This window comes from Rhea pennata, chromosome 11 (assembly GCF_028389875.1).
Source record: "Rhea pennata isolate bPtePen1 chromosome 11, bPtePen1.pri, whole genome shotgun sequence".
NCBI lineage: Eukaryota > Metazoa > Chordata > Aves > Rheiformes > Rheidae > Rhea > Rhea pennata.
Window position 1 is genome coordinate 12,962,542 of NC_084673.1, and position 21,562 is coordinate 12,984,103.

The following is a 21,562-nucleotide window of genomic DNA, read 5'->3' on the forward strand; positions in this document are numbered from 1 at the left end:
GTACCTATTCAAGTTGGGAGTGGTTTGCTTTGTACTGATGAAAGATGGTTGTCGGAAGAAAGGACTGAGGTCCTTTCAGGAAGGGTTTCCATATGTGATGGGAGGCATTGATTGTGTAATATCCCTGGAATACAGAGATTCAAGAAATAGTATTTCCAGAAATTGGATTGTTGACTGGCATGCATGTGAAGGTGTTAAATACAGTTGCTAAATGATAGTGGACAAATCCTTGATGGCAATTTCCAATTTGATTTCACTAACCCCATGTTACTGAATGTGATCCTCAGCCGCTGTCCAGTGTTCTTTGTTAATGTAATCTCATCCAATCTGAATTGCCTTGTTCATATCTTGTAAAATGTCATTTTAAGTAGATATTGTCGTACTTTCCAACCTGCTTGTGCTGTTGGTTGTTGAAAGAATCTAATCAAAATTGCAATTAAGATTTGTTATATTTGGCTCAGCTGACTGTTTTTTTTTTTTTTTTTTTTTTTTTTTTTAAGAGTTCTTAGTACAGCATACACTGCTCAATGTTTTTCCTATTCAGAGAACCTTGTACTAAAAAAAATTACTCAAAAATCCAGGAAATCCATTATCCTTCTCTTCTCTGCACTCTTTGGGCTTTCTCAAAGCCCTGTAGAAACTCAGTATATTTGGATCAGGTCTTTTTTCATGATTCTATTTTCCAGAGAATGATGTGGGCACTTTTCTTATCAATTGCTGTTCTTGGGAAATCAGAAAACCAAGTGAATGTTCTTTATTAACTTCAGTGCCCCTTTTATTTGATTTGTGTTCTGACAAAGAATGCCTTATGAGAACCATAAAAATTTTATCAGACGAATACCACCTCCTTTACAATTTTTGGAATGCTTTTTATCTTTGCGGTGGTTTAGGAATGTAATAGAAAGTGGTGGGGCTCTGACAGCAGTTCTGGAGGAATTTTTCCATCAGACAATGAGAAATGTGTCATCTTTGACTTAACTGATACTTGCACAGTAGATTTGGGTCTGCCTGGCACATAATTAGAAGCTGAATTGTTCCTCTGCCGAGTCTTTTTTGGTATTACAGGATGGCAAGGGTTACTCCTGGCTGGAAGTCGCTTTGCAGGACAGCTCCATTGTGTGTGCATTGCAGAGCCACCCAAGTTCTATGGAGCAGAATATTTCACTAAAATCACCTGGGCATGCCGAAGGGAACTAGCAGGAACAAGATTCACAATTGTGAACCTGAGTCGATTATTTTACACAATATTTCTCAAGGATGTAAATGGTAGACTGCGATACAGTATCCCCAGTTTCCAGACATACTTCTAGGGTCATCCCACCCTAGCAACCTCAAACTTTTCACCATGATGGCAAGGACATGCAGGTTTTTATAGTGTTTTGAATTTTAAAACAATGTTGGTTTCAGCTAAAATAAATCTACACTGCTACTCTAGTGATATGAATAATACCTGAAATCAAGAAATAGAGGTATATTCAGAACAGCTGAAATGTTTTACTCTTCTGATTGCCTTTGAATGATGTCATAGTTACAGATACAGTCCTTCAAAAGTTTAAGGCTCTGGATTTCTTTTTTCCTTATTCTTTTTCTTCAGTAATTTCTGTTTCAGAATAGTAATAAGTCTCTGCAGGCAAGGCACTTCTGGAGGATTATTTCAATGATCAGGTGGCTGTAAGTACTTGACCTTCAGTCCCATGTGATAGCATACCTGAAGTATAGACTTAATCCTCTAAAAATGCACTACTTGTGTCTAATGCTTTGAATCTCGCCTGCCTGACTGCTTGTGACAAATTACAAATTCATATGCTTGCTAGAATGAATACGCTTAACTCTTACTTTGCAAAGCAACAATATAGTCACTATACCTAATGCATTTTATTTTCTAATTCTGCACAGTAGTGAGGGTAGTATGTTTATGGCAGAAAGAATGAAGGTAGAATGAGGAGAGGAGCAATGCTCTCTAGAGCAGAGGGAAAATCTTTCTCTGTTGTTTTCCACTCTGGAAGACGCATTGACACCTGGAGGTAGTTCCTTTCCCTGCTCCACTTGGGTAAGTGCTGCTGACTTTCTGCAGATCAATCTGCCTCCTGAGCAAGAGCTTTCAGTGCCAGTTAACTGCAATGGGAAACCAGAGAGTAATATTTGGATGGGAAGGTGAATGGCAGTACTGTGGAGTTTTTCTAAGTGAAAAGTTTGTGAGTAGATTCTTATTCACAAGGTCATTTTGTCTGCTTCCTTGTTACTCAAATGCTGCATCAAGCCTGTGCAGGTGAGAGTAGGTGCCACATTCAGAGCAGACTTTCAGAGCCTGCAACACTAAGGCACTCTGTAATATTTGCTGTGGGACACTGGTACTTTGATTATACATCGCAGGAGGGTTGTGCCAAACATCTTCCCCAAGTGAGATCTATTTGCAGAGATTCTGTAAAGGGAAAGATGGCTCCCCAGCTACCTGTGGACATTAGTCAATAGTTTTAAAGTATTCCTCCCTATGCAGAGTGCAGTAGCACAGAACAATCTATCAAATCCTCCATAGCAGAAGATCTCTCTCTTTGGAGGGAGGTCAGTAAAGCAATGTGAAGCAAAGTAAGTAATATGAACAGCTGAACATTTACTACTATTTTTTAATATCAAAGTATCAAAATTTTTTTTCTCTATGTCGCTCCTAAGAGAAAAGTGTCTGATGCAGGAAAGAACAAGCATGTTAAAAAAAAAATCAAAACACTAGGTCATACTAAACCAGTTTTACTGAACTGTAATGATAATATGCTGACAAAAGGTACTGTGTTTTTGAGTTTGAAAGGGTAGAAGGTTTTCTTATGTACTGAATGGCTGTGGTGCATGTTTTAGAAGCAAAATGAAAGCAGGTTTGTGTTTATATTTATCTTTGAGATCAGGGAGGAAGAATATAATGTCGTATTTTATGGGTTGGTTCACTTACTACTCACATGCATGGGGAGTCTACAGATCTGTTCGTGTCACCCATTCCCTCTATTCCTAAGCGACTAAGGGATGCTGGTGGAGGTAGCTGCAACTGCCAGTGAAAGGCCTAGATCTACAAAGGTGTTGTGAAAGACAACTCCCTTCGAAGCTGATTTAGTTAAAAGTCAGAATGCTATTGAAGATCTTGGCTCTGCATCTTTGCACTTGAGCTACAGAAAACTGTTTGTGTCACAGAGGTCCAGGGCTCTTCTGTAGGCAGCAATCTGTTCTCACCTGGGCCCACTGGGTAAAGATTCTCGCTCACAGAGTGAAGCGAAGCATACTACTAAAGTAAGAGTGGAAATAAAAGCTTGTGGAGGAATAGAAAAATGGAACTTTAAACTAGATTAAAACTTCATAAAACATTTTCTGCACATACAGTGTCTTGTAGATCAGTTAGTTCATATTCCTGCTCTGTGAGGCAAGGAAATACTACAGATGATGAATTTGCTAGTGATTGCTTTAAATTTTCCTGGATTTTTCTCATCATTCACTTTTTTATGAGATGTGCTAAACATCTTTTATCCAACATACGATTTTACAATAAAATGTAAGTTAAGAATAGTGGAAAGTAAGAATATTGCAACATTCTTACACCTATTATTGCATCCTTAATGATGAATTTATAAGGACAAAGATTAAATATTTACAAGGTTTATTGTGATGAGGTGTGCTAATATTAATCACCTTGTCATGTGGTAAGCTTGGAGCATAAAACACATCATGTATACACGTACACACTAATTTCTAAAACTCTATTTTGCTTTACCAAGTTACACAGTAAAATAGAATACATTGCATATGATCACTAAGTTGAAGGAGCAAAAGATGGAGACTGGCAAGTCAAAAAGCAGTACTCTGTCCACTGAAGTTGAGGAAGGGCATTCTGCAAATAAGTAGCAGCACTGGTCAGGTATGTTGTCCTTTACCTGTGGGGATAGTGCTGGAGTGCTGCTTTTTTTTTTTTTTTTTTTTTTTTTTTCCTGTTCTTCCTTTGTTCCTGTTCTTGTAATTGTTGATGACTCGTATTTATACCTTCTTTTTGCCTTTGTGTTTTCACCACATAAGAGATGTATTACATATGCTGGTTACAACTTTGTTTTTCTGTTTGTTATGCCCTAAAATCTGTCCTAGCCAACTCTCAGGGTTATGTTCCTTTAGTAACTTAGTAACTGACTATTTGTATTTAGATGCAGGAGGCCTCTGGCTTCATCCTTTGTCTTTATTTTCAAGGTCTGTAGTCTCATGCGCTTGTACTTTGAAGATCCCTACTTTGAGAAATGTGTCATCAGTCTATTAAAATGCTTAAGATGCAGTATTTTACCCCAATAGTGCTTGGACAAAAGAAAGCGTAAGTGGAGTACTGGAAAGGTGTTCTTTTAAAAACTGAAGCTAGATTCTCAGAAGTAATTCTGAGTTATATGTTTCATCTCTACAAAGATTTAATTTTCTATTTTAGATGATATGCTAGGCTGATGCTTGGCTGGTATAAATCAGTGCAGCTGCACTGTGTCATGACTATACTGATTTGAACCAATAGAGCATGTGTTCCTCTTTTTAGACATTACATTTTAGCAAATGTGCTTGTTCTCCCTTGTCTGATGCACAATTTGGTTAAGATTTCCTCTGAGCAGTGTGGTATAATTTTGCATGCTTGTATTCAGCAAAGTTAGTGCAGAAATGGGGAATTATTAATCAAACCACCTCTGTTCATTCATACTCCAAAGTGTCAGAATTCTCAATATAGAATTGTTACTGGTTATTTCTTTCTCTTTGAGTTCCTTACTGGCAGTCTCTTTGTCATACCCTTACAGAAATTTTTCATTTTCTGGCCAAATATCACATCTTATTCTGTCTTAGTGAGTGTGCACAGTGAGAATTATTCAAATGACATCTGTGAAGGCATGGTTTGAAGAGCACTTCTTGTTCGATGGATAAATTGTTAACGTCAGACTCTTTTATGTAAGATCCTACAAAGTGCCCAGATAGAACTGCTATTCTTGTCCAAACTAGAAAGGTATGATGGACATCGCTGATAACCTCTTGTCACTCTGACTTAAGATGATGCTTTACATTTTTCTTTGATCAGGGACATCTAATTAGAGTAGAGAGCCAGTTCTGCTATAGTTAGTGTTTAGAAACCCTTATGTCAAAATGTTGATGTTTCTAAATGCTCTAAAATCTGCATATTAATTCTCAAATCACCCTGAAAATTATTGTGCCATGTGGAAATGCAGGTCTGAGTTAGTGATATAGTTTGAAGTTTATTGGAGAAAAGGGCTGCTTAAACACATTCCCTCCAAACCAATATTTTTAACATTTGCTCAAATTTATTTTGCACATCTCTAGAACCAAATCATCTTGTCATCTTATCTTCCCTCCAATTTGTTTCTCTTAATGTTAATGCCAGCTTTCACTAGGATACTGGGTAGGAATGGGAGTAGCTGCTGTCATGATATCCCCTGGCTGAACCCAAAGGTAAGAGAGAGCTTTTTGCCCACTGAGTTAGAAGCACAAGTTAACCTCAATTAGCGTAATCAGCACAAATGTTCGTGCTTGGAATGAGCTCTGGTGCAGCTGTCCCTATTGCCAGTTGGTGACTGCTAAATCAGAGTTATCCCCGTCTCTGAATAATGCTTTCGGGCTCCTACAAGTGAAATGCACACAGTGGCAGGCCAGTGTACCCAAAAAAGTAATCTCTTCCCATGTGCATTTGAACAGTAAATTATACCCATCATTCATTTGGAAAGCAAGGCAAGTTTTAAAATGCATTTTTCATCACAGTTGCTATGTAGTTTTAAAACTAATCTGCCTCAGACTAATGCAGTTCCATAAGTAGTCTTTTTAGATTTTCTTCTTGGATTTATAAGGCTTGCCCAGGGGCACAGGCTTGTTTAAAAAAAAAAAAAAAAAAAAAAAAGGCAATATAGCCTATTGCACTCCTACATAGTGGACTGCCTCAAGTCCTCTAGATAGCCACCGGCAGATTGCTTCTGCTCTCTAACTGAGCTCTTCCCTATGTAAATAGGGTTCTAAATCTGACATTGCTGTAAGATATCCTGGAGAAAAGCTAGATTTTGTTTAACAGTAGAGTGTTCCCTAACAGTTTATCGAACTGACCCCTTTGTATCTCTTCAAAGGAGAATCTGCAACTGGTACGGTCAGACTCTGCCAAAATTCTTGAGCATGACTACAGTGAGACAGCTCACAAGCTAAAAGTTAAGCACGTGCTCAAATATTCCATTAGATCACTTCCAACGTGCTCTTGTTAGTCTCAGAATGAAGTAAAGGTCACCACGGGGGGTGAGCATTCATCCCCAGTCTTTTGTTTATCTATGTATTCATGTATTTCTTACAGTAAATATTTCTAGTAACTCTGCTTTCTAGACAAATATTATTTACTCTATGATTGTCTGAAAATAAGCTAGTGCATTATGTATAATCACATTAGGGAAAATATAATTTGAATTTAAGGGAATTATTCTTTCTCAGAACAGATGTATAATTCAATTAACAATAATGTTAAATCTAGATATTACTTTACCTCTGCTGCGCCAGGCAGGTAATTACTTTATGGTTAACCTACGTTCCTTTGTACTTGCAACTATGAAGTCATTTTTGCTATGTCTAGAGTACTAAGTTATGTTTGTAGGAGTAGTAACTCCTGTGTCTGATTCTGCTCATTCTTGCACTGGATTGATTATGAAAATGAAATGATTCTCTCTTCTATATATTTTCTATTTTAAAACAATGCTAAAACAGAACTTCTTGACTCTGAATGTTTGATACATTTGTTTTAACATTATTTTTAAATCTAAAGGTGAGTCTGGTGTCTTGAAACCAGAAGGAGACATCCTACTTAAGGAGAGGCACAAATGCTCTGTTTCCAATTCTGACTCCGAATGTTTGATAACGTTTGAGTCATGATTGGAAACTATGAGCATTCGTGCCTGTCCTTACCTCTTTGTTTCAAGACACTGGATTCATCTTCAGATGAAGTCAATGGGATGTGAGAGTATGCAGAAGTATTTCAGAGAATGCGCACAAAGGAAAGGGCTTTCTAAATACACTGGTCACGGAAGAGCCATGAAAGAAACCATGGAAAAAATCTGGAGCTCGCTATCCACTCAGAGGAAAAATCTTGGGAAACTAGGCTTCGTTAATTTAGTTCTTTTGTAATTCTGGTGCTTCTCCTTGTTTTACAAGTCCATATTTTGGTAGGGCTCAATCCAAAGCTTGGTGACGTATGTTAAAAGAGGGCATTTTGGACCAGGCTCATAATTCTTATGCAAAGTCCAAGCCCAGATGAGCTGAAAGATGCAAGCTATGATGAACTGAATGGTTAGAATTCAACTGTAATCAGCCCATACTTTACACAAATGGAGGTTTTTCTGTACAGTGATTTAAACAAGGTCCTTTCTTCTTTTCCAAGACAGCTTGTCAATTGTATCTAATTCTGCTAGTTAGGTGAATCTAGTTATGCTCAGAAGTTCACCATTTCACTGGCAGGCTTTGCTGGAGTGATGTATTGACAAAAAGCCAGACAGTCTGCCTGAGTTATTTTTATTTATTTTTTTTTTCCTGGTATACTGAGAAGTGCTTTTGGAATGGAAGGCTTTCTTTAAAATACCAATTGATATGTAAAAAAACACAAAATATACACTTCAAAGTACAAAACCAGTTTCTTTTCTGATAAATGGTCCTCTGGGGAAAATCAATTACAATACCAGCAGATAAAAATTTAATCATGTCTTCTGAAAGGTGAAATGAAAATGAAAGGTCATCCTCAAACTTCCTGTTCTCAGAGAAGAAATATTTTGTGCCTTGAACTCTCTTGGCTCCATACATGGATGTGTGAGTGTACAAAGAAAAAACCACAAAAATGCCCTGTGCAGTGGATTCTGTCGCGCAGCTAGACAACCTGATCTTCAGGTCTCAGAAATGTGATTCCAAGCTGAGCTGTTAGTGACATATGAAAAAATGTAGTGCTCCATCTCCATGAGGGTATTATGGGGTCTGGGGGAAGTTCCTGTTTTTCTTTGAACAATACTTTAATTTCTCTTTGAGGGAGAGAAACAAGAATGAGGAGGAAAAACTGTCTTGAGGCATCTTCACAGCAATTACAAATAATGCAAAGTCCATTAACTAGGCATAAAAGACCTAGATTCTTCTAAATAGCTTCCAGCAATTATAATGTGATATACACCTGCATTGTGTTTTGCTGTGGGATTAAATTCTGATTTTGAGATTATGATCTTTTTAGCATCTGTTTCCTTCACCACGTAATATAAAATAACATTGTTTTTAGTTGTTGATCTAGGCATAGTTTTGCAGATTTTCATCTTAAGTTTAATCTGTTCCCGCTCTCAAACCCTGTTGAAAAATGTGGAACCTTCACATGTTTTGATGTAAAAATCTCAATGTGAGAGCTTTGCTCTTAGTTTTTGAGGTCTCCCAGGTTCAACTTTACATTGTAGAGAAGAATAATTTTCTTCAGTGCAGGGGTTGCTAGGTGAAATTAAATGGTCTACATGCATGTTGAGTAGGATGTCTAAAACTTACCATAGTAGTCCCTCGTGGTGTTAAATTCATGAGTCTCTTAAAATCTGTAATACCACAGGGCCTTCACTGCGTGTTCTCCATGTTTACTGCCCATGGAAGTTAATCTCTTGGCTAGTTTGTGCACAGTGGAAGGGAAACTTGTGTGAGTAAGGGAAATGTTCAGTCAAAACCTGCTAGTTTTCTAGGCTCTGTCAATTTCTTTTTATTTCTTTCTTCTTTTTTGACAGTTTCTGAGAGGATATATGTTTCACAGCTAAAATTCTCTGTACTTTATTAATATGACTTGCCATTTGTTCTTTTGCTTATTTTCAATGCTTCATTGTGGATGCTTCATCCTATAAAGGTCTGCACTAATTAAATTCACGAGAACTTTGCCCTCAGTGCCAGTGGGACTAAAGGAGAATTGAAGTCTCAAGTGTGTGTGTGTGTGAGGGTTTCTCTACAGAGTTACTGTTGGTACTGGGAGGAGTGTAGCCATCATTTTGTAGGCACTGTGTGGCCCACAGGCGAGGCATGCCGTTTGTGAACGTTGCTCTTGTGGGTGGCACTCGAGCTACCTACTTCCCGTGCGCATCCTTGTAATTGTTCATCTGCACACATTGTTGCTTAGACAGAGGGATGCAGAGTGATTTGGATCGTGGTTCCCAATGTTTCTCTTCCCCGCGTGATCCTCTGTGCATTAAGATGGCCTGGACCGGGAAAGACCTCGTATTCTCAAATGAGAACATATTAACAGGCACCTCATACGGAGATGCCTGTTAAATTGCAACAACCGGAGGAGAGGAGGTGGTGCTGTGTAGCAGCTCAAGAGGACACATAGAAGAGAGAAACTGGGAGGATAAAAGGATTCTGTTCAGGGAAAGCTCTCTGAGCACAATGTCCCTTTCCACCTGCAGAACGCTAACAGCAGTCCCAGTTTCAGAACTAGTAATAGAAACTAAAGCACTAAATTGTACTTGAAATATTTAAAAGCTGTTTTTCTTTGTATTAATGTCAGTAGTAACTCTACGAGTCCTCTTCTCAGCCTTTGGAGATGCAAAGTCCGTGTGCTGTTAGAGACTCCGTAGATCCTTCCGTTCCCTGCTGGCTGCACCAAAGTAGGGAGAGCTTTGCAAGAGCAGTGTTGAAGTTAGTAGGAAGTAGGGAGTCTGAAAGGAATGCAAGGCTGATTTCTTTTATTGCTAGATTATTTTATTTTATGTAAATATTCCCTGACTAATTAGGAAATGATTAAGACACCCATGGTCACTAGAAAGTTTTCTCACCAATGTCATTTGTAAAATCTAACTGGATATAATTTTACAGAGAAATCCTTTTTCCTTCACAGAAAAAAAAAGCAATAAAGAGCTCATCATGTAATCCAGCTAACACTTCATATTTTGCTCTTAGACTGTTCTAGTAATCAGTTATCATGCCATGCTTCATCCTGATGTAACCTAACCCCACGGCAAAGAGAAATAATCCATTTCAATTTTTAAAATCTCCTGAAAGTAGGTGAGCTTGATCCAAAGGCTATTGATATCTTTAAAAATACTTCCATTAGCTTCAGGGAGCTTTGGATTGGGCCCTCTTTTCTTTCTTTCTTTTTTTTTTTTTTTTTTTTTTTTTTTTTTTTTTTTTTTTTTTGGGGGGGTGGGAAGTAGTTAATCTGATGGATAGACTATCCCTTTTTTAATAGCAGAGAATTTAAGATGGTATTGAAATAACGTAATAGCTACTCCCAAAGGAACATCAAAGGTCAAGGTTTTCAGAGGCTTTGCTGGCCAGATTTTCCCTAGACAAATTTTGAAGCTCTATTATTTTTTTCCACCTTTGCTAATATCTATCAAAGGGGTCTATGCAGTGTCTCTTCCTCCTTCTCCCAGGTGGTGGAGTTTGTTTTCTTTGCTTCCTTGAAATAGCAATCAGAAATGCTAAGCCAAAGGTAAAGGCAGATATTAAAAAGGTGGCCTAGGGCCAAGCTGAAGTAACAGAGTAATTTGGGGAAGTAATATATGTCGGACACTTTAGATGTGCATTAACCTCATGAGAGGAAACAGCTACAGATGTTAAGAGGTTAATTACTGTGAGTGAAACAAAATATCAGAGGTTGTCAAATTAGCCTACCTGTGTCTCATGAGCAGCTGATACACTGATTGTGGAAAATAATTAAGTTTATAATCAGTCATGGTAAATAATATGCTAATTATTTCAATTATTATATTTAACCCAATGTTATTAATTAGATACTTTAAAAAATCATTTTTATCATGTGATATCACATCATGTAGAGTCACATCAGTTTTGTAAATAAAAATGTTAGCTGATTAGAACGTAAGTCCCATTTCAGGACTGTAGCCAATCAAGAACTATGACATCATATTTTATTTTATGAAAGACAGACTAGGATGCTCAGCCAGATCTAAGAGGAGATTTTGGCAGAATCAAGTTATTTAATTCAAAAAACATGATCATGTAGGCTACCGCATAATTGACTCTGAAGATGCCTAACAACTTCCTATTAAGTTCTTAAGATGCCTACAGTTCTACCCAGAATTGCTTCATATTTCTTAGGGATGATCAGGTGGAAATTCAGCCAGTGTACAAAACCTAGTAGTCTATGTTCCGCTGCTTAAAACCAGATGGAGGTTTCCTGGTTGAGATTCTCAAAGTGCTTCTAACAAAGGTCCACAGAATTGAGCTGCAACTTCTGCTCGTTCTTTAATGTGCAATCTGACAAAGAAGTGCTACCCACCTCTAATATATTGATTCAGTAGCTGGAGCATTTACTCAGGAAATGGGAGATTTGGTTTTGTTTTACTTGCCTGCCAGGGGATTTAAATCTCTGGCTTCACAGGACAGAACAGTATTTAGTAAGTTTTGATTCTCTGAAAGAAAATATGTACACTCCTGTCTTTAGGGCAGAATAGGGAGAGCTATCAGTTCCAAGGAGAAAGTGTAATTTTGTGTAGCACTGAGTGAAGGCTTGTTTCTCCTGTCTTTCATCCCCTGTGCAATGACTTGTGTTAGCAGCCCTTCCTTACTATTCCAACTTTTGGATTTGTGATTTTGTTCTCAGGAGTTTAACTCAATGTACAGGATGCCTCTGAGCCTGAGAGAATGTTCTGTGTAGGAGTCTGTGCACCTACAACTGAACTGTAGTGGTGCTCAGCACAGGTGGCTTGAATCCGGTATTAAATCTGGCCTACAGCATCTGGTAAAGGGAGAGTTTTCTTGGAAAAGATGTCAGATTGCTAGAGATGTGGTGCAGATCTTGCTAACAACAAGGAGCTAAGGTGAAAATTATTCTCAGATGGAGAAACATCTGAGAATTCACTAGGAAAATAGATTTGTAACAATCAAGGTTTTTTTTTTTTTTTTTTTTTTTTTTTTTTTTTTTTTTTTGCGTAAGTTGTAGCTCTCCAGGTGTCTGCTTGGATTTTTATATGTAGGTCTTTAATTTCAGGCCATTCCATTCCTACTGACATGCAGTATGTACTGTTTTGCTGTTGGGCAAATGAAAATGTGCTCTATAGTGCAGATAGACTTTCCTTGTGCCTAGCCATCATCCATTAACTAAAAATCATTTTGACATGTCTACATAGTATGGCATTTATAACTATTTCATCACTGATCAAAATAACTCTGAAACACTCTCCTCAAAGTTTTGATTATGGTCAGCCAGTGAAATCACCAGATTGTCTGATAATTTAGGGTATTTTACAGGATATACTTCCACTTCATCAAGGTTTAATTTTGTGAGACACCACTTACACATTTCTGACTAATTGGACAGGATGCTCTCGTAGCCAAAATTCTGTGGAGCTCAAGATATAATTTGGGTCAGGAAAAAGGCTTCCTTATTTCAATCTGTGATTCGTTAAAACACATTAACTTAGAAATCTTGTCTATTCTCTCACCTTTCACCTCCCAAACTTTGCATTAGGTATCACAAATTTAATCAAAATGTTTTTTCATATTTTTAACGTGTGCATATAGAAGAATATGAAGAGACGCTAGTGAAACTATATGCTAGGCTAGTTTGTTCCATTCTCCCAGAGCATGTGAAGTGGTGAGACAAATAATTACTCTAATTCACACAAATGTTTCACTTCTATAAGAGTAAGGTTTTATAATCACTGAAGCTTCAGCAGTAGTTGAGTAAAGTTGTCTCTCTTGTTTCTCCGGGTCTTGTATCTTGTACATCCATTCGCTCTGTCAAGATTTTGATGTGGAGGAACTTTAGACTTTTTTAGGAGAAGTTGAAAGCGGCATAGAGTTGCAGAAAGTACACGAAGGAAACCCCTGCATGACTGGAAAACACTATTGCAACATGATCGAGCAACATGAACACACAATGGGTGGAGGACAAGAGGAAGAAGTTGTTGAATTTATTATTGTCCTTTGGCTTGTACAAGTAAAACTAGCCTGTCTACTCAAAACAAGGTAATCAACACCGCGACGCTTGAAGCATTTGCCTCAAATGAGGCTTTGCAGAATTAGATAACCATTGTTTGTGGAAGAACGTGGGGTGAGGTTGGGAGTCATTTGGCCCCAGATGTTCAAAGGTATTTAGGCTCTTACCTCTCGATAACTTCAGTGGAAGTTGAGCACTGTGCCCTGTGTGTTCTGTCAAACACATTTTGCCAAAAGGACTATTGCGATAGCAAGTGATAATAGCTAGACAGTGATCCTACTAAGCCCCATGTGTACATTTTAACTCAGGTATGAGTGTGACAAGTAAAAAAGGGAGCTGACAGAATGAAAGAACCAAATTTTCATTGGCTGTAATTCCACTGAACACATGAAACAATATTGTTTTTGTTCTGTGTGGAGGACTGAACAGTCTTGAGGGCTTCTGCAGTGATTAATACAATAGTAGACTGAGTTTAAAATAGAATAAAATTTTAAGTAGAATAGAATTTTAAATCATTTTTTGTAAGAATTCCAAGCCATATTTTATGCAATTGTAACTGCAAGGTATAAACTATTAATTTAAATATTTACACATCTATTGGACTGTGTTTGTGCAAAATTTAGCTATGTGCTAGGCCATTTTGCTTTGTAAAGTACTTGCTTTCCCTGAAATTTAGGGATAGTAATTGATTTAAGGAGCAGATAAGAATATAACATTACTATGTTTTGCTACTCAGCATGCAAAATATCTGTTTCATCCCTTTATGTCTGGGTGTCCTTGTGGCTAAAGATTTGACATTCAAATTTTGTTAGACAAGGCCATGCTAGTAAAATATTCCCTTTTAGTACTGTATACTGTAATTCGGTGTTTCCATTTATTTTAGCAACCAGCATAATAAAAGAATTTTTCTGGGGATGTCCTCCAGTTGTCCTCTGCTGCAATCTAAGCTATCATGCTGAGGGGCAAGCTACAGAAGGTAATTTTCAGATAGCTGCAATTCAGGAAACCTTAGAAAAAAGAGCTTTGGATTTAGAATATTATCTTCCCAGACTTGTAACCTCAAAACGTAGTTGTATTCCAGAATGAAAAAAGTAGTTATTTCTATTTGTGATGTACTGTTGTGCATAAACACATGAACTAATTTTTAGACTGTTGATGCCTTCATAAGTAGAATGGAGGCATCACTTCAACTTTCAGTATACTATGTGTGTGTATATGTCTTTGTGTGAATATATATGTGTATGAACATACATGTGCACTATATACATATATATATGCACGTGATTGTACAGTTTGCTATTTTGATGTGTGCATTAGTTTAATTTAACTGTAGCTGTTATTTGGTGCTCTGGGGTGTTTCTGGAAATTAAAATGAAAAGTTCATGACATTTTACAAAAGAATAAGAGATTGGATTAATTAATTACTACTTTAGGAGCAAGACAGTATTTTTGCTGATACTATTTTAGAATGAAGACCAAGCGATGGAAAGGTGTTCAACAGATAACTGTGGAGATAGGGAGCCTTTGCTTATCTTGAGAAAAGGTTATGCAGTGGGCTGTAGCAGTTAAGATTGTCTGATGATGCCTCAACATATAAATAAACTGCCAGGAGCCAGTCAAATGGTCTAGTTGCTAGATAACAGCTAAACTGAGGGATGGGTGTGCTTTTAGTTGATTCCGAGTTCCTGGTCCAAAAATCATCCAGGCTAGAGCTGTGGAATATGTTGGGTAGAATCCAGAATATAGGGGAAAAAAGGGTAGAGAAGCATGGTGCATCGGTTTTGCTTATTCATCTGGTTCTGTCTGGCAGAAGTCACTCTGGAAGCGTGATTCACAGGAAAAAGAAATAAAAAAAAGTTGCTCCCTTAGTAGGAGCTCCAAATAAGTTCTGGTTTCTATGCATTCACGTTTTTTGCTTGGATTCTTTGGGATCTAGTAGAAGACAAGCACTGAACAAAGCTTTGAAATCTGCCATGATGTGGCAGATTTAACACCATGGTTTTCTGTGATTCTCTGATGTCTAATAAGCAGTGAGCTTGCACTGAAGCTTTTTTTCCAAGTTGGCTGTGGTAATAAGGTTGTTCTCATTAGCCCTTACAAAACCCATAGGATTTAGAATCAGTGCTGCACTTCTGTCAAATTACGCAAAAGGTTTTAAGGGATGGAAACACACAGAAGAGATCATGTGAGAGCACAAAGCTCAGTTCGGTAGATCTCTTTAAACACTCCTTTAAAATCCCAGATAAAAATTAGAGAATTCAGTTATGAAATAATCTATCTTCAGAGAAATGCTTTCCTATTTTCAGTTAACTATAGCTTGGGTTAAGTCTTGAAACAAAGATTATATATACCCTTTTTAGAAACAAAAGAACAAAAAACCCCAAACTTCCTGTATAACAGTCATTTCATGTTGCTGAAATCTGTTTCACTGCCAAAAATCACAGGAGCTTCCTTCCTCACCTTCTTATGTAAAACTAGGCCTATGGTTCAGAGATCTAAGGAAACCCACCGAGATGTTCTTGCATTTTTAATATGGGAAGCACTCAGATTACCATGGTGATGGCTGCTAATACAACCCTGTAGTAGACAGAAATCCCTTTCAGACTTGTATCTTATTTTATAATTTCACTCATAATTCTCAATAGCATTTTCATCCAGATATTCGTGTATTCCAGATCAAACAAAGTAAAGACAAACAGATGACTTTGACAGGCATGCTAAAATTTTAGTAAGCTGTAGTACTTTTTAATATTTTAAAAGTTATTCTTTGCCTCTGAACCAGTCACTGCAAAAATCTTGTAACACCTATTTGTTGAAAAAGTCAAGGTAGGTTTAGAGGCCTACAGAAATAAGAATTTTGAATCAGACTTCAAGGCTTGTCTGAACAAATAGGAGTCTCTTCCTCTCTGTGGATTTGTAGTCAGGTTGTTTGCAAGCAGCTGAGTGCCTCTGCAGGCAGTCAAAAAGGCTTTGTTTATACCAAATACAGCTCTGCTATCATAACTTGTCTGAAGGATAAAGATGACCACTTCTCTTTCAAATCTATCACTTTAATTTAAAAAAAAACAAGTAAAGTTGTGTTTACTTTTAATAGCATTGCCAAGATACCTTACCAAAAAGATGAAAGGAGGACGTTCACTCTGTCTAAAGCATGATGGTTGCAAGTTCACTTCCCCAGATACTGCCTGCAAGATACTGTCCAGGTAAAAGTGTAGTGAAGCTTTTGAAATTGCTGATAGAAGCATTAAAACAAAAATTTACTCTGCAGTGATTAGATTAGCTCATATGCTTTGGAAAGTAGATACCAGTTCCAGTGCACTTGTTTTCACGTGGTTACGTGGAGAAGACATCTTTATATTATACTGCACATATAGTGCTGCTGTCAAGCTGCATTGCTGTGTGTAAGTTACCGTTTTTTTCTGCTGAACCTTTTTAAAAGTACATTATGCTCCTTCAATACATCACAATCATAAAAAGCATACTATTTTTTTCCTAAAATATCCTCTCTTTTTTCAAATTCCTTTTAAAGAAGGTATGCAGGTGAAAAGAACAATTTCAAGTAAATAGAAAGTCTACTTGAAGCTCAATTTGGCATATAAATGAAAACTAAATCAATAAAACAAGTTCTTTTAATAGGATTCCTGGAAGGGAAAAAAAAAAGATTATTTGACATTTCTGCTTTCTAATTAATTACACAAGAGTGTGTGTTTTTGTTTTTTCTAAAAGTCCCATGTTGAAAGAATCATTGCTTTTTCAGTGAGAATAATTGGAGCAGGGTAGACATTTTGATCCCCTTTACTTTGAAAAGGAAATAGCTTTGAAAGCTCTGAAAATAACATTAGTGGCACTGTGACATTGAGAGATCACAGGTAGCTTCTGGAAATATCACAGCGAAAGACAGAGCTGGGTCACTCCCTGTGGTGCAAAAGAAGGGAACTGCCCCACTATCCCATGTGCTTGCAAAAGGGAATGCTTATGATCCCATTTTGGGTCTAAATCTTCACAGAGGCATGCTGGAAGAAGTACCACCAGCCAGTGAATTGATACTCATGCATTGTAGAAAGAGATAAATACCAAATATTTGGAAGGAAAACATTATCTAGGCACAGAGATAGGTCTACTGACTGTAGTATTCATTGTGAAGTATTTGTCCAATGCTACGTTGATGCTAGTTGTCTTTGTTACTTAGGACTACTTCCACTAAGCTCACTAATGGGTATCGATGGTGTCTGTAGCACCTGGCAAGTTTCCTACGACATGAAGTTTTCTCCTCTGTTGCCAAAAGGGCAGTGAGAGTAGCACTTTGAGTTTATTTGTAATTTTGATGAAGACAACCAGCTCAAGAAAGCAGTCAACAGAAAAGCATACATCGTGCCAATGGTTTTTGTCTTATCCTGAAAAATCAGAAAGTGCAAAATTCAAAAGTGGGGCAGATTAGTGCACAATTATGAAGTGGTGAGGTCATTCTTACACTCCTTGTTTTCACAAGGTGCACTTTGAGTGTCTTCATAAATTTAAGTCTGCCCATGCAGAATAGATGGCTGAAAGAGATTTGCACCAAAGGCTCTGGATTTATGCTCCCCAATCACTGAGCCCAGAAGCACTGAAAGATTTGCTGTTGTATTTTGCCTTGGATGATTTTGTCAGCTCCCATCAATACAACAAATCTCCGTGCGGTGTGAACTTTAGCATGAATACGAGTAAAGAGTGTTGTTTATTGGAGCTATCTGACAGCCATTATTGCGGAGCAGGCAAGGAAGAGCAGCTCTTAGCTCTCAGAGAGAGATTTTTTTATTGGAACAAGGAATATTTTTACTCCCCTGAGTTTTTCTTGAGTGTAAGCAGTGACATGGAGGGACAGCGGATCAGTACAATAACGGGAGGATGAATGGGCAGGGTCTTGGCTCTGTCTCCACCAGACGACTGGCAAACACAGAATTCACCAGTTTGTGGGCTGTTGTTCCTGTTTCTTATTGGGCACCTGGTGGGTTTGCATGAAGGTGGGAAAAAACCAGAGGCTTTTGCACATCAAGGTGTGCCCTGGCTCCATGCTTGGTAGGAGAGACACTCGAACATCAGGTTCTGATGGTATCTTCCTGTGTTGTCTGGATGTGATACCTGTTTCTGTTCCATCACACACACATCTTACTAAGGTCAAAATCTAATGGCTATGGGATACGTAGTAAATAGTAGAGTTTTCACTCTGCTAAATCTAAGCTTAGTTAACTGGTCTTTTGTGTTCTTCTAGACTCTGGTAATTAAGATGGTTTATTATAGTATAATTTTTTTAGCTTTTAAATATTAAGTCTTTAAAAGTCATGCAGTGTAGTTTCTACCATTTTTCTAGTATATGTTTTGAACTGTACAGCTGATAGAGCAGGACAGTGATGGCAGCAGTAGAAATGCGGCTAGTATAGATTTGTACTTCAGACCACTGGGGCTCAGACCCTTTAAAATTCTCAGCAACTGCAGTAGGGAATGAGTATTTGAAAGGATCCAGACCCCTCTGAATATGGGCTAAGTCTTTGTTTTAGAGCTGTGATGCCATTAATCACCTTTTACTTGCTACCAAGTAAAAAATTCAAGTGAAATCCAAGTGAAAAAATCCAAGTGAAAAATCAAGCAACAAATTTTGATAACAACCATTTTTAAAGTGACACAGATGCAACTTTCACCTGAGTTAGTTTTACAGAGTGTCTACTAGACTAGTTCTTACTGATTCTCTACTGACATTCATCCAATTAGCATGCAGAAGTGAGCATTAATTAGAGAGACACAAGAAACTTGCCTTGCTGTTATTCACCCAGCAGTGTCTATTCCATGTAAGCAACATGTTACATGAGGTGCATGTGCAGCTGAAAGAATGTATCCCGTTACAGTAATGTGGAAGTCAAAGGTAGCTGCTTGTAAAACCTAGCCTTTAGTAGAAAAGCATGTTGATGAATTTCCAGGAACTGATGCAACATTCTCTGCTAAAAACTGATGCTTAACAGACAGTGGGCAATGTAACTTTGTGGCAAGAGCACTGAACAGGATGAAGGGGTAAACCTAGATGCGATTTGAAGCTCTGTCACTGATATATGTAGTAACCTTAGGCAAGATGTTATGTCACCCTTGCCTGTGTTTGCCTATGCCAACTTTTCCTTTAAATAACTTTTAAAAATATTAAAAAAAAAAAAAAAGAAAGAAAAAAAGAAAAAGAGCTACGTGAGAGGTGGGTATTATGTAAACTGGGAATAGGGCAAACACGTGGTACTTTGCATAATTTGAACTATAGACTATATATTTCATATATACTACTATATATTTCCAAGGCTTCATTTTCTGAATGGTTAATATGTAAAAATTGACTCTGACTCTTTTTTGTTTTTTGTATGGTGCATAGGACACAGCTTCTAGACTTGATTTTTCTGTCTATAGAGTGAAACAGTCAAGTTCAGGTGGAGATGAAACCTAGAGAGCTACCATGTCAGAGCTGAATGATTAAATGCTTTGGGATTCTCAGACATGCACTGCCCTTTAGAAGGACTGCGTACTGTTTTATTGAAGTCCGAGATGGCAGGACATACTGTGAAGACGTTTTCCTCCGTATAGCAGAAGTCCTGCATATGGAAGTCTGGAGTCATTAAACAGTCATTAAGTAGCTTTTAGATGTAATCAGTGCAAGCTTCTTTGTCTTTTTGTCAGAAAAGTAGTACTCATCTTTAGTAATTTTAGTGCTCTTTAGTACCTTTAATACTATTTAGGAACATTGAGTACTTCACAGCACCACCAGTTTGTATTTACTTCTATATCTCACTTGTTAAACTCAGCAATAATAAGCAGTCATTTCAAGCATCACTTGTGGGTGGATTAGTAGATGTTAAAGTGATGTTCCAGAAGGCATGAGAGTTCATGAAGTAAATCATACGCACTTGCCCCGTTCTTACTCTATTTCTCAGAAATCTCATTTAGCCGCTGGAGGCAAGATATGAACTTGTGATCTGACTCAGTGCTGCTGGTCTCAGCTACATGGTTGCTCCAGGTGTGACTACAGAGATGCTTTTGGACAACCAGATATTCATACTGTTTGTTAACGTTGATTTGTGAGCCCCCTAACCACTCTGCATAGCACAGTGCAGTACTGTGTCTGAATTAATAAGCCATGCTAAATTCAGAGGGCAGAGCGCCACGCTGATGTGGCTGTGCAGCTTCCAGATTGAAGATGATCCACCAAGCAGAGCATGGGCAGAGCCAGCGTGTGATTGTCTGCATCCATTCATCCGTGGCTTTGGGCAAACAAGGAAGACAGTACTGGATCACTAATACTTGCTTCTCTTTTGGAGGGAAGCAGAAGTACATCTGTCCTCCACCTCTTTCTGTCCAGAAAAAAAAAAAAAAAAAAAAAAGTATGAGATATAATCTGCATTATCCTGAAAACTTGTGCAAGTACATCAAGCAGTCTGATGCTTATCCATAAGATGTTTAAGATGCCAGATCTGTATAAAGATTAATTATTATGTCAGGAGTGCTGTTATGCCTATGATAATCTAAGGGTAGAAATGAGATGCAAATAAAGGTATAAATTAGCATGTAATATGGTTGAAAAGTTTAGCCATGTTTTGGCACATAAACCCTCCATCAGTTTGGATAGCTGTTTCTATTTCAGACCTAGGAATAATTCATGTGCCCCAAAACATTTCTGTGTTTCTGTAGAAATATTATCAGGTCCAAGATGAGATCATACTATCTTTTGTTTTTTTCAAAGTGTACGTGGGCCAGGGATGTCTTTAAGAATAACCTCTATCTTCTATCTCACTCCCCAAATACCAACATTCAGCCTGCTTAAATGTGCTTCTCCTCTCAGTGTTCTAACTTCTACTGAAATAATCCATTATAAAAATCAAGAGAAATTCTACCTTTATTGTAATTTATAAACTTTGAGGCAAAAATTAATCGAACTTGCACTGTTTTATAAATTTTTTCAAAGTAATTCAGTCTGTTTCTTTAAGGAGAAAGCAAAGCTGTATTTTAATAATATACACAATCTGCTGTGCAGAGCAAGCCTGTCTTAACAGCAAATAGATTATCAGCTGTTTTCACCTGAAATACAGCTGTCTAGGGCAATTTGCATATGCCAAACAAGTAAATTTTGCATCCTGGGAACAGAATTTGCTAGTTTATGCTGCAGAATGTGTTAAGTGTAAGCCACAGAAATCTTTTCTCCTTCAACTGCTGGTGAATGTTATAATAGTCTCATTCTGATCTGTAGGTAATGACCAGTTGTACAGATTTAGGTGAATACTTTCCCCTTGAATCTGCTAGTGTTCATATTAATTTGCATCAGCTATATTCAGTCTTCTTTTTATAACTACTTTATGGTTTCAGTATTTTTATTACTGAATTCAGTCACAGAAATATCAATATTTTATAAAAGTTTTCAGGAAACAAATTAACTGTGAGTGCCTGCATCTGCACCCAACCCTGATAGAGACATGGTACATCATTTATGTAAACCAAGTCTGCTCACTCTCCTTTTTCTGCACCCATATGACAGCATGAGTGAAGGCTGTTAATGACAACCAACGATTGTACATCACTTCACTGTGTTACTTTATGTGGGTGGAAGGATAGGTGTAATGA